The sequence below is a fragment of the Bufo gargarizans genome, chromosome 6 (genome assembly GCF_014858855.1).
Source record: "Bufo gargarizans isolate SCDJY-AF-19 chromosome 6, ASM1485885v1, whole genome shotgun sequence".
Lineage (NCBI taxonomy): Eukaryota > Metazoa > Chordata > Amphibia > Anura > Bufonidae > Bufo > Bufo gargarizans.
Genome location: NC_058085.1, coordinates 207,655,381 through 207,670,053, shown reverse-complemented (window position 1 = coordinate 207,670,053; position 14,673 = coordinate 207,655,381). Strand labels below are relative to the sequence as shown.

The 14,673-nt window shown below is 41.8% G+C and overlaps 1 long non-coding RNA gene across 1 annotated transcript; it reads left to right on the top strand.

Moving 5' to 3' along the window:
- Positions 1-6,251: 6,251 nt before the first annotated feature.
- On the top strand, positions 6,252-12,848 carry LOC122941459. Its single transcript, XR_006390453.1, has 3 exons — positions 6,252-6,329; positions 7,730-7,787; positions 12,803-12,848. It is a non-coding gene; the product is annotated as an uncharacterized LOC122941459 (long non-coding RNA).
- The last annotated feature ends 1,825 nt before the right edge of the window (positions 12,849-14,673 follow it).

Genomic DNA, 14,673 nt, shown 5'->3' with positions numbered 1-14,673 from the left:
CCCCCCTCCAGTTAACTACTTTTCCCACTGCTGGAGCTGGACTCTGGCAAAACAGTTCGGTGGTTAAAGGGTTTTTTCTGGATTTTTATATTGATGACCTATGCTCAGCAATATGACTCAGCAAGCGTTTCAAAGAATTTAGAAACACTTAAGCCAGGGCGGACACAGACAGCAGAGGGCCCTTGTGTAAAGAATGTGGCCGCCTTCCCCCCCCCCCCCCTCTCTAAGCCAAATTCTCAACCTAACCTATTCTGTCATAACATTACTTATAACAATACAAAACATACAGGGTAAGGCTACTTTCACACTTGTGGCACTACGCTTCGGCCACCTGATCCAGCAGAAAATGCATGGAATCGGCCCAACACAAACCCAGGCATGCAGCGGTTTGTGTTCCGCTGATTCTCTACATTTTTTTTTTAAACTCGCTTTATTGAAAAATGGTAAGCAAGACATGTAACAGTACATTCAAAGAGTGTTACAGTGAGCAAAGTCATACAATACTGTAAAGAATGTAATGCAAGAGTAAACAATCCGCATCATTACAGAAAGCAGTAAACAGGACCCAATATCCATAGTACATCATACAAACAGACGTCATTAGGCAATGCAATATAGTTCATACTGTGATTCATCTTAACCAATCAAGTCACATCATTAGAACCTGAGAACGCACAGATGGTCGGGCACACCCATCAAGCCACCGAATGCAGATGGGCCGCCGTAGCAGTCAGAGTAGATAATCCTCTCGAAGGGAATAATGTTATTAACCATGGTTTTCCATTGTCCAACCGTAGGAAGTCTGTCCGCCATCCATCTAAGGGCAATGGCTTTCCTAGCCATAAATAGGGCCTCTCTAATGAAAAGGTAAGGGTATAACGTGAGCGCGACTCATCTTCCACGATACCCAGAAGGCAAGATTTAGTATAAACCACCAGTGAGTCCGGGATCAGGGATGAGACTACGTCCACCACCTCTTTCCAAAACGACTGTATGTGACTACAATCCCACATTAGGTGCCAAAAATCCGCATTCAACTGTAAACACCAATGGCACTCCATATGCTGCCTCCTACCCATTTTAAAAAGCCTGGTTGGGGTCAAGTAGCACCTATTTAAAATGAAGAGCTGTGTCAATCTGTTATTGAGAGACGGAGATACAGCCACTGGAGCCTCCAGAGCCTCTCCCCATTCCTCATTCGTCAAAGTAGGTATATTCCCTCTCCATTTACGTACCGCACCCAATGGAGAAGCTGAAATCTTAAGATTGAGTAAATGCGTATAAATGGCGGATATTAATCCCTTCGGGCCTTGGGTCCTGAAGACCCCTATCAGAGGATAGGCTGACAAAGGCCTGTTCAGATCCCTTAACTGGGCTTGGAGGGCATGTCTCAGTTGGAGATACCTGAAAAAGTGCGGTCTCAGAACACCCACTTTAGACTGCAGCTGGGAGAAGGAGAACAGGATACCATTTTCATACAGATCCCTCAAATAGCATACCCCATATCCTTTCCAAACCACCTCCCATTCACTCTGCATTAGATGCAGAAACAATGGGTTGTTCCACAATGGAATATCCTCCGGCAGATCCTTGTATTGCTGCAACTTTGCAGCTCCCCACACCTGATGCGCCAATTTATGAATCGGAAGGAGCGAGCCCGATACAGATGATCGGCCCTCAAGTACAGGCCATAGGGTGGGGAGCTGCAGGAATTCCCACAGATAGTATTTAGAGCTAGGAAGAACATCCCGGGTCACCCATGGCACCAGATAACGCAACTGACCAGCAAGAAAATATTAATGTAAGCCCGGCAAAGCTGCTCCACCCTGATCCCAACTCCTCTGTAGAGATTTGACGGCCAACTTCCTTGTAACGGACCGTTTCAGCAGACAAGGGGTTAAGATCCGTTTAGGCGATATGCCCCTTTCCGAGAGACAGGCACAGCTACTGCAGAACACCAAACTCCCAAACTGGATACAAAATAGCACTCCAAACTGGAACCTCGCAAATAGCTGCCAGCAGACGAACAGGAAAAGCGCACAGTCAGCTTACACTCCTGGCAATCAGTCTCTAACAGCATACAGGGAATCCCCCAATAACGAGACAAGGCTCCGTCTTGAGAGTCTAGCAGTGGTCTGATGTGCTGGCACACCCAGCCTGGTTTTTATTACAGTTTTGCAAATACAGAACAGATGCAACACATCCCCACAATGCATCATGGTTTCCTCCTCTCTGTCCCAGAGACAACCGAAGGAAATCCAATTATCTCTCAGGACAAAGGGGAGATCACCAATACACATGTGGAGACAACAGGACAGACATCACCATTTAAACACACAATGGCACACCTCCACAGCAAACACAGACATTTAACATATCCCCAGATAGCTCAAGTCTGAGTGCATAACATTAGGTGAATGGCACTCAGAATACACGAATACAATAATATTAGCTATCTGGGTGCCCTCACATAACATACAATTTAACCGAACGCATAATAACATAAAATACAATTCCACAGACAGATTTAAGCTGTGCGGCCGGTCTGTTTTCTCCTTTAAAGTTACTATGGGCCATAATCCTGAGGCAAGAGGTTTTAAACAGCCCTCTCCAAAACCCAGTGGTGAGGTTGGTTTCGCCACATTCCTTCTATTCCTACCCCAGATAAATGTTGCCATAAGGAAGTGTAACCTATCAAAGAATGTGCGTGGGACAGGTGTACAAGCGTGTTCCAATAAGTACAAGGCTTTGGGCTGAAGAACCATTTTGATCAAGTTTACGCGGCCCATTGTGGACAGCGGTAAAGTGTTCCAAGATTTAAACTTGTCTGAGAAGTATGACACCAGAAGATCAATGTTCATCAAGTGAGAGGACTCTGGGACTTTGGTAATGATTACTCCTAAATATTTAAAAATGTCCACCACCATCAGATTCCGGTACACCGACGGCCAGTCTGAGGCCCACAAAGGCATAATGGCCGACTTGGCCCAATTTATACATAGTCCAGAGAATGCACCAAACTGTTCAATAATGGTTATCGCCCTTGGTAAAGTGCATTCCACGGAATCCATGTACAAAATGAGGTCATCAGCATATAAACCCAGCCTATCTTCTCTGTTTCCCAACGCTATACCCTTTTTCCCAACGCTATGTTATAAACATCATCCTGGCGAATTCTCAGTGCTAGATGTTCAATGGCCACTGCGAATAGCAAGGGAGAAAGGAAGCATCCCTGTCTGGTACCTCTGTATAGTCTAAATGTAGGATGATAAGGAGCCATTAATCATTATGTTCGCAGACGGGGAACTATATAGGATATTGATCCACTTGATAAACCCAGGACCAAAGCCTAAAAACTGCAGGACCTGCACTAAATAGGGCCACTCAACGGAATCGAACTACTTGGCGGTATCCAAGGCCGCCAAAGCCCACGATTTCCTATCTGCACAACCCAACTGAGCAATAACCTGTGCCCTACGTATATTACTAGAGGTAGATCTGCCTGGTATAAAACCAGATTGATCGTCATGTATGATAGTTGATATAACCCTATTCAGTCTATTCGCTAACAATTTAGTGAGGATTTTGTAATCTAAGTTTAACAGCGAGATAGGCCAGTACGACCCGCACTTTAGGGGTTCCTTGTCAGGTTTCAATAAAACTACAATGGAAGCCTCATACAGTGTCTCCGGAAGATTCTCTACATTTTTACCGGATTGTGGCCGATCGTTGCCGACCCCATTATAGTTAATGTGGCCGGCGGACATTCTGTCTGCATTCAGCAGTGCTGGAGCATTCCAGCAGGCTGTTCTATGCCAGATTCACTAACTCAGATGTGAAGGTAGCCTAATACAGGTCCACATACCTCTTACATCCAGTGACATCTTTGTTGATGTAGATGTTCTCTGTCCTCATCTTCTTGTTTTAGACCACACCGCCATGATGATTTCTTTCAGTCATCTCTTATTTCTGCAGGGTTTGACAGACAGACATCTTAGTTTCCTAGTCTTCCATCATCCTCCCACCTAATCAACACCCCTCTAATACTGTGCCTGCTGTGCTCCCTATACAAGTTACACACATATAGTTCCCCTTAAATAATTACTGGCACACAGTGTCCTAAAAAATAACTGTGCCCAGGAATCAGTGTCCCTGACACTAATAGTGTAAACATAATGTTCCCCAAAAATAAGTGTGCTAAGCTGATACCGTGCTAGGGTGCCCACCAAAGTAACAGTGCTCCCCAAAATCCCACCAATAGAAATAATTATCTACCAGACAAGACGTAGTAGTAATAGTGCCCCTACAGTAATAATGACCCCACTGTGTCCCAGAAGTAATAATGCTCCCATAGTGCTCATACTAGTATTCAAGTTCCTCATAGTCCCTCAACTACAATAAAGCCCACCATAATGTCCCCAGTGGTAAAAATTCTCTTTATAATGTGTAACAGTAGAAAAATGCCCCCTTATAATGTGTGCCAGTACATCAAAGTGCCCTGTTGTGTGGCAGTATAAAAAAATACCTCTTCTTAGTGCCCCCTGTAGAGTCAATGTCCCCATAGTACCCTCATAATGTGTGCCAATGCCCCCCTACTGTTTGCCCAAAAAACCCTCTTAGTGCCACCAGTTAAGCCAAGGTCCTTATAGTGCCCTATAATTTGTGCCAGTATAAAATACTCCTATATCATGTGCCTCCCCTTGTCCCCATGGTGCCTGACAATGTGCCAGTATAAAATGCCCCCATAATGTGTGCAAGTATATAAAATAGGGTCACCAGTAGATGCCCCCATACTGCTCCACCTTCTCCATAGTGCCCATGTGTGCATGTGTGCTAGCATATAAGATAGGGCCCCCATAGTAATCCTCCCTCCATAGTGCCCCATGTGTGTCAGTATTTAAAATAGGGGCCCCCATAGTGCTCCTCCCCCTCCATAGTGCCCCCCTTGTGTGCCAGTATATAAAATAGGGTCCCAATAGTACTCCCCCCCTCCATAGTGCCCCCATGTGTGTCAGTATTTTAAATAGGGCCCCTTATAGTTCTCCTCCCCCTCCATAGCGCCCCCATATGTGCCAGTATATAAAATAGGGCCCCAATTGTACTCCCCCCTCCACAGTGCCCCCATGTGTCTTAGTATTTAAAATAGGGCCCCCATAGTGCTCCTCCTCCTCCATAGTGCCCCCATGTGTGCCAGTACATAAGATAGGGCCCCCAGTAGATGCCCCCATGAGTGCCAGATAGGGCCCCTAGTAAAGTGTAAATAAAAAAATTAAATAAACTCACATACTTACCTCCTTGCCGCTTTCAGCGATGCGATGCAGGCCTCTTCCGGACTGTGTCCCACGCTGTATGGCTCAGGCGGCATGATGACGTCATCGCGCCGCCTGCGCCGTCCTCTGATAGGTTGCAGGCCTAGTGCCTGTAGCCTATGAGAGGACTGGGGAAGGGATACACCTGTCCCCTGCTTGGTCGCAGCATCTATCCGTATCGCTGTCCTAAGGACAGCGATACAGATGAATAGAGATGAGTGCTTCCACAATGGATGCGCTCATCTCCCCCTGCTGCCGGTATGAAAGGGCCCTCTCCTGCTCTGTGCCCCTGTGCAGCCGCATCGGCTGCACATGCGGTATGTCCGCCCCTGACTTAGGATACTTTCTCACTGGCATTTTGGCTTTCCGTTTGTGAGATCCGTTCAGGGCTCTCACAGGCGGTCCAAAACAGATCAGTTTTGCCCTAATGCATTCTGAATGAAAAAGGATCTACTCAGAATGCATCAGTTTGCCTCCGTTCCATCTCCATTCCGCTTTGGAGGCGGACACCAAAACCCGTCTGATGAAACTGAGCCAAACGGATCCGTCCTGGCACACAATGTAATGATATCATATACACCATGAAGCACTTAAATTAATAACAACAAACATCATAAATTGTAAATCAAATACATTTTATTTAATAACTTGAACATTAACTTTATTGGGAATTTTAGGCCGCAATGCTTATTATGATAAACTAATAATCCAATTTATTAAATCTCAAATCCATATAATAATGCAATCTTGTAAATATAACCAAGTAATCACAAGTCCACTCAACGGAGTGACTTAACCCCTCATCAATAAGCAAAGCGACAATTTTTTATATATTTTTTAAGGGAGGGAGGGAGGGTAATTTGCTCAATATACTTACGTGAATGCGCATAAACCATTGGACCTCTTCTTTTATAGGATCAGAAAAGCCGTTGAATATTTTCCACCAATCCAGATGCTTTGAATTGCCACCTGCCAATTACTACAGTTCCTTGGAGCGAACCACCTCATCCTTTATCACAGGTAAGTGTATATAAATTTAGTGAATATTAAATATACAATGATAGGTGTCATGATATCATGGCTCCCCTCATTGTATTCACAATATGTATCGCTTCATGATATCATATACACCATGAAACACTTAAATTAATAACAACAAACATCATAAATTGTAAATCAAATAAATTTTATTTAATAACTTGAACATTAACTTTATTGGGAATTTTAGGCCGCAATGCTTATTATGATAAACTAATAATCCAATTTATTAAATCTCAAATCCATATAATAATGCAATCTTGTAAATATAACCAAGTAATCACAAGTCCACTCAACGGAGTGACTTAACCCCACCGCCACATCGCAAAGCGACAAGGCCAAGCCATTGCAGCCTAAATCCATACTAAATAAAATTTTTATCTATCATATTTTGAACATCAACAATAAATATGTCCAATCCGATATTAGACAGTTGTTCCTTCTGTGGGTGAAAAAGACCTCTGGTGAAACCATTTAGTTCCCAGTGCCTGTATGAATATTCTCCAATTTTCCTCATAAAGTTTTCCATCTGCTTATTAATTCTTCTTCTTATTTTTTCCTTGAATGACAACTCCTTGAAAGACCAAGAAAATCTTGGAATAAATTCTGAAAATATTATTTTTGGATTTCCGAATAGATTGCGAATTTGTATTATATTTTCTTTCAATTCGCATATAATTTCATGTGTTTTTATACCACCAATGGCATTTTCATCAAAATGTAAAATGACTAAACTAGGTTTCGGCCAAATATCTAATAGTCTTTTACATTCATGAAACGTATTGTTATAATTGACATCTTGAAATGACCTCCAAAATAAACAATAGTTCTCTGGAAATCCTAAATTATAGGAAGACTTTCTGACATAAGATCGTCTCTGAGCCAATGTAATAGTGTTATGTCCTAGAATCCAAATGATTCTCAAATTTCCTGAAATTAATGAACAATTAGATTAGGACGAATGTATAACTTGTAACAATTGGATTTCCATCTCCCCATTCTTTTTATGACACTATCGTTAATTCCCAATTGAGCAGCATAAGTTGCCGCTCCAATTCTGAAAGAGTGGGCAGTTATTTTATGTTTGTCTAAACCAATATTTTTTAAACTCAATTTGAGAATATAATTAAATTGGTATATTGACAACGGAGTTCCATCCAAATGAATAAATAAAGAATCATTCATATTGTTCCTAACTTTCAGCCATTTTAACATGTTCTCAACTGGACAAACTGCACTGATATGGAATTTATTAAGATGTATGCTTGTTCCTGTTCCAAGCTGATCTGTCTTGGATTTTTTAATTTTAATTTTTACTGAACTACTTCTACAATTTAAATCGGAAATCAATAAAGGGGATTCTGTTAATTTATTTTTTGCAGCTATCTCGCTAATTCTCAGGGCTGCAAAGAATGCAAGAGAATACGCAGAAGAAAAAAGGTAAGTTTCGTAAGCAGAATTACAAACCTTGGGTAATTGAGAAATTATTTTTTGTAATAATTGAATAGAAATGGGTCTAGTTTTATCAGTCATCACTGAATACTTATTAATACCTTTTAAAATTTGTTTTATCTTAAAATGACTAAGTAAAGAATTGCAGCCATCCAATTTTAGAAAAAATGATATACCAGATAATTTTTTCGAAATGGTACCGGCACTAACACCTTTTTTGTAGAGATACAGAATAAAAGATATAACATTGTCTATATTCTCAATTTATTAGAATTGTATTGTTGATATTCTGTAGTTTGCTAAATTCCCTCCACTCAAACCATGCGGCGGCATATGCTGCCCATGTATTAGTGGCTAAAGAATTTTTTATTAACTCGTTCGTTAGTCTTCTGTCAAATTCCAAAGTCGAGTCGGACAAGCAATTCCTATTCTTGGAGCTTGAGGTACCATCTCGAAGAAATCCTTGAAACGCTGTCGAGATAAAGCGTCAGCAAGTATATTATGTTTTCCAGGTATATGTTTATAAATCACAGAAAAAATGCACCACACGGATATGCCACTGACTATACTGGCTAGTCATAAATGCAGATATTAAAAGCTGAGACTTTTGCCAATATATTCCTGTCAGGAAGATATCGGAGCCCCAAGCACCACGTCACGGTTCTCAGCATGGCAAGGGGTCCTACCACTACGCTACCTATGGTGTGAACAAGGTCTGAAGGTGATGTAATCCAGCTCACAGCCAAGCTTCCACACAACCGCCTAGCAGGACAACTAGTGCAATGTGAACAAAGCCAGACTGTAAGCCACACCCATATCAGACCATGTAATGGAGGCTACCAGGTGCAAAGAGTGTTTGAATGCCAGGTGAAGGCACATACACTACATGTAAAACAAGACAAAAACACAGAAATATAGTGGCAAATCTGGGGGAGCTGCTCAACCCCTAACACTGTAGCGTGTTTTTCATTGGGGGAGCAGCCCCACCGCATGTGGACCGCAGCAAACGACTATCCCCAGCAAAAAATATTTTGGATACGGTGGAGGATGTCGGCGCGGTCCACATGCACCACAAAGGCATCCTACACAAAACGGAGCATTGTGCGGATGAAAATATAATCATAAATCACAGAAAAAATGCACCACACGGATATGCCACTGACTATACTGGCTAGTCATAAATGCAGATATTAAAAGCTGAGACTTTTGCCAATATATTCCTGTCAGGAAGATATCGGAGCCCCAAGCACCACGTCACGGTTCTCAGCATGGCAAGGGGTCCTACCACTACGCTACCTATGGTGTGAACAAGGTCTGAAGGTGATGTAATCCAGCTCACAGCCAAGCTTCCACACAACCGCCTAGCAGGACAACTAGTGCAATGTGAACAAAGCCAGACTGTAAGCCACACCCATATCAGACCATGTAATGGAGGCTACCAGGTGCAAAGAGTGTTTGAATGCCAGGTGAAGGCACATACACTACATGTAAAACAAGACAAAAACACAGAAATATAGTGGCAAATCTGGGGGAGCTGCTCAACCCCTAACACTGTAGCGTGTTTTTCATTGGGGGAGCAGCCCCACCGCATGTGGACCGCAGCAAACGACTATCCCCAGCAAAAAATATTTTGCATACGGTGGAGGATGTCGGCGCGGTCCACATGCACCACAAAGGCATCCTACACAAAACGGAGCATTGTGCGGATGAAAATATAATCATAAATCACAGAAAGACCGCGCCGACATCCTCCACCGTATGCAAAATATTTTTTGCTGGGGATAGTCGTTTGCTGCGGTCCACATGCGGTGGGGCTGCTCCCCCAATGAAAAACACGCTACAGTGTTAGGGGTTAAGCAGCTCCCCCAGATTTGCCACTATATTTCTGTGTTTTTGTCTTGTTTTACATGTAGTGTATGTGCCTTCACCTGGCATTCAAACACTCTTTGCACCTGGTAGCCTCCATTACATGGTCTGATATGGGTGTGGCTTACAGTCTGGCTTTGTTCACATTGCACTAGTTGTCCTGCTAGGCGGTTGTGTGGAAGCTTGGCTGTGAGCTGGATTACATCACCTTCAGACCTTGTTCACACCATAGGTAGCGTAGTGGTAGGACCCCTTGCCATGCTGAGAACCGTGACGTGGTGCTTGGGGCTCCGATATCTTCCTGACAGGAATATATTGGCAAAAGTCTCAGCTTTTAATATCTGCATTTATGACTAGCCAGTATAGTCAGTGGCATATCCGTGTGGTGCATTTTTTCTGTGATTTATGATTATATTTTCATCCGCACAATGCTCCGTTTTGTGTAGGATGCCTTTGTGGTGCATGTGGACCGCGCCGACATCCTCCACCGTATGCAAAATATTTTTTGCTGGGGATAGTCGTTTGCTGCGGTCCACATGCGGTGGGGCTGCTCCCCCAATGAAAAACACGCTACAGTGTTAGGGGTTGAGCAGCTCCCCCAGATTTGCCACTATATTTCTGTGTTTTTGTCTTGTTTTACATGTAGTGTATGTGCCTTCACCTGGCATTCAAACACTCTTTGCACCTGGTAGCCTCCATTACATGGTCTGATATGGGTGTGGCTTACAGTCTGGCTTTGTTCACATTGCACTAGTTGTCCTGCTAGGCGGTTGTGTGGAAGCTTGGCTGTGAGCTGGATTACATCACCTTCAGACCTTGTTCACACCATAGGTAGCGTAGTGGTAGGACCCCTTGCCATGCTGAGAACCGTGACGTGGTGCTTGGGGCTCCGATATCTTCCTGACAGGAATATATTGGCAAAAGTCTCAGCTTTTAATATCTGCATTTATGACTAGCCAGTATAGTCAGTGGCATATCCGTGTGGTGCATTTTTTCTGTGATTTATGATTATATTTTCATCCGCACAATGCTCCGTTTTGTGTAGGATGCCTTTGTGGTGCATGTGGACCGCGCCGACATCCTCCACCGTATGCAAAATATTTTTTGCTGGGGATAGTCGTTTGCTGCGGTCCACATGCGGTGGGGCTGCTCCCCCAATGAAAAACACGCTACAGTGTTAGGGGTTGAGCAGCTCCCCCAGATTTGCCACTATATTTCTGTGTTTTTGTCTTGTTTTACATGTAGTGTATGTGCCTTCACCTGGCATTCAAACACTCTTTGCACCTGGTAGCCTCCATTACATGGTCTGATATGGGTGTGGCTTACAGTCTGGCTTTGTTCACATTGCACTAGTTGTCCTGCTAGGCGGTTGTGTGGAAGCTTGGCTGTGAGCTGGATTACATCACCTTCAGACCTTGTTCACACCATAGGTAGCGCAGTGGTAGGACCCCTTGCCATGCTGAGAACCGTGACGTGGTGCTTGGGGCTCCGATATCTTCCTGACAGGAATATATTGGCAAAAGTCTCAGCTTTTAATATCTGCATTTATGACTAGCCAGTATAGTCAGTGGCATATCCGTGTGGTGCATTTTTTCTGTGATTTATGATTATATTTTCATCCGCACAATGCTCCGTTTTGTGTAGGATGCCTTTGTGGTGCATGTGGACCGCGCCGACATCCTCCACCGTATGCAAAATATTTTTTGCTGGGGATAGTCGTTTGCTGCGGTCCACATGCGGTGGGGCTGCTCCCCCAATGAAAAACACGCTACAGTGTTAGGGGTTGAGCAGCTCCCCCAGATTTGCCACTATATTTCTGTGTTTTTGTCAGGTATATGTTTAGCCTTAATCCATATGTTGTTATTTAAGCAAATTAAAACTAATTTACGCAATAGTACGTTTACTATCTCAGATTTAGAAGAAAGACAGTTTATAGCATAAACTACACCAGTGTTGTCCGTATGTAAAAGAATTCTTCTATTCTGAAATTCTAAGGACCAATTGTTAGTGACACTAAAACAGGAAATAATTCTATAAAAACTAGATTTTTTGTGTACTTATTGAAAACCCAATCTAAGGGCCATTTTTCTGCTGACCACTTGAAATTAAAGAATGCTCCATATCCTATAGCTCCTGCAGCATCCGTGTATAAAGATAGAGAGTCAGAATCTATGAAATCCTTTTGCCAAATAGTATGACCGTTAAATTCGTTTAAAAATTTTAACCAAATAGATATATCATTTTTTATTTCTTTTGATAAACGGATATGAGAATTTGGAGATTTTTTACCTGCAGTTGCTGCGTACATTCTTTTTGAAAAAACTCTCCCCATAGGTATTACTCTTGATATGTAATTTAGCGACCCTAGGAGTGATTGTAATTTTTTAAGTGTTGTTTTTTCCTTTTTTATTAAACCAGATAACAAAATAATAATTTGAAAAAAAAAAATTCTTCCGGGATGCTGAATTCCATTTTTAATGTGTTTATATGAATGCCTAAAAATTTTAACTGATTAGTGGGAAAAACTGTCTTATCTGTAGCTAAAGGAATATTAAAATAATGTGCTATCTTAAAAAATGTATCTAACAAAACTGCGCAAGCATTAGAATCTTTATCGCCTATGAATAGAAAATCGTCTAAGTAGTGCAGAATAAAACCATCTTCTGAATGGATATCTAACATCCAGTGAAGGAATGTAGAAAAGGCCTCGAAATAATGACAAGAAAGAGTAAAGCCCATAGGGAGTGCCATATCGTAGAAAAATTTATCTAGTAATTTAAAACCTAAGGAATTGTAACCAATGGGGTTAATTGGTAAAAGTCTAAACGCAGATTTGATGTCAGCCTTTGCAAGCCAAGCATTTCTACCTGCTTTTTGAAGATATATTAATGCTTGGTCAAAGGAAGCATACTTCACACTTGCTTTACTTTTGTCAATAGAGTCATTTAATGAATCATTTTTTGGGTATGAAAGGTTATGAATTAGTCTGAACGAATTTTGCTCTTTTTTCGGCACTAAGCCTAACGGGGAAATCCTGAAATTTTTAAAAGGAGGATAATTAAATGGACCAGCTATACGACCTGCAGCAATTTCTGATTGAATCTTTTCAATTACAATGTCTAAATTATTTTTTACAGAACGAAGATTATCAACCACCTTACAGCCCGGTCCTTCAAATTCAGGTTTAAAGAAGTCTCTTTTATACCTGAACCAGGTTCCAGCACTGGGATAATATTGCTTACATTACTGATATTTTCTTGATACATATTTCCCGTGGAACAATTGAAATTATCAATTTCGGAATTGCAGCTATTGAGGATTTTTGAATGGTGATCTGTATCAGAAGCTTCCTGCCATACATAACCAGCATGAACAGAAGCTTCTTTTTTAGATAAAATTTTTAAAAATTCTTTAAATAATTTGTCCTTGTCTAATGAAGGGGCTTCATTAACAATTGGAGGATTCCTCGCTAAAGTGCACTGTACAGAACAGTCACTCTGATTTAATAATTGAGGAGTCTCACCTATATCGGATGACACTGCTGTTAAATTGACAGTTGAAGGCCGGGATGCGACCTTTTTTGCCGAGCTACTGTATGGACGTTGCTCAGGCCTGGTAGCGATGTCGTTACCAACTGTCATCTTTCTCTTGCCTCTTTTCATCAACGGATATGTTGGGACTTGGGACGGCGAATAAGCCCTTTTTTCCTTCCTTCTTCTTTTTGCAGGTTGCGGCATCGGTTCTTCGGATGCGCATAAATTTTCGCCGTCGATAATACGGACATCGATCTCATCTGCGCTCGCGCTGGTTCCTGCGTAGCGGACTAAATTAGGTGAATGCCGATGCGATGTAACTTCGGGTTCCAGATCGGATTGAAGGCATCTGCGCAGCCACTCTTCTCCTCCTTGTGATTCGGCCTTGAAAATTAGCTGCTTTAGAAGATCCTCCATCACAGATGTAAGTGCAGGACTGCTTTTGCTCAATATACTTACGTGAATGCGCATAAACCGTTGGACCTCTTCTTTTATAGGATCAGAAAAGCCGTTGAATATTTTCCACCAATCCAGATGCTTTGAATTGCCACCTGCCAATTACTACAGTTCCTTGGAGCGAACCACCTCATCCTTTATCACAGGTAAGTGTATATAAATTTAGTGAATATTAAATATACAATGATAGGTGTCATGATATCATGGCTCCCCTCATTGTATTCACAATATGTCTCGCTTCAGTCAATTGGGGCGGATCTGTTTTCACTGACACAATCTGGCACAATAGAAAACGGATCCGTCCTCCATTGACTTTCAATGCTGTTCAAGACAGATCCGTCTTGGCTATGTTAAAGATAATACAAACGGATCCCTTCTAATCGGATGCAGACGATTGTATTATCTGAGCGGATCCGTACAAGATGGATCCGCACCAAATGCGAGTGTGAAAGTAGCCTAGCTGTGAAAATGTAAAATTACATTTCTTACAATAAAATGTTGCTTTCACATCAAATACTTCATTTTTACAAGATGTAAGAGGAAAAAATGCACCCCACAACTTGTTATGCATTTTTCCCTGGATACAGCAACACCCAATATATGGTCATAAACTGCTGTTTGGGGGCATGACAGCATTCAGAAGGGAAGGATCTATATCTTTCTTTTCTAACATGGAATAAAAATTGATATTTTTTTGTTGACTGAGCTACAGTATGATGTGAGGGCTTGTTTTTTTGCGGGACAAGATGTCGTTTTTATTGATACCATTTTGGGGTACATATGACTTTTTGATCGCTTTTTATACCATTTTTTGGGAGGTGAGTTCAAAAATTTCAATTTTGTAAGTGTTTTTTATGGGGTTCTCATGCGGTATATATAATATGATAACTTTGTTCTGTGGGTCGATACAGCTATGGTGATACCAAATTTATATTGTTTCTTTTCTTTTTTTTTACTTTTGCAGGATAAAATCTAATTTTTCTTAAAAATAGGTTATATTTAGCATCACCGTATTATTA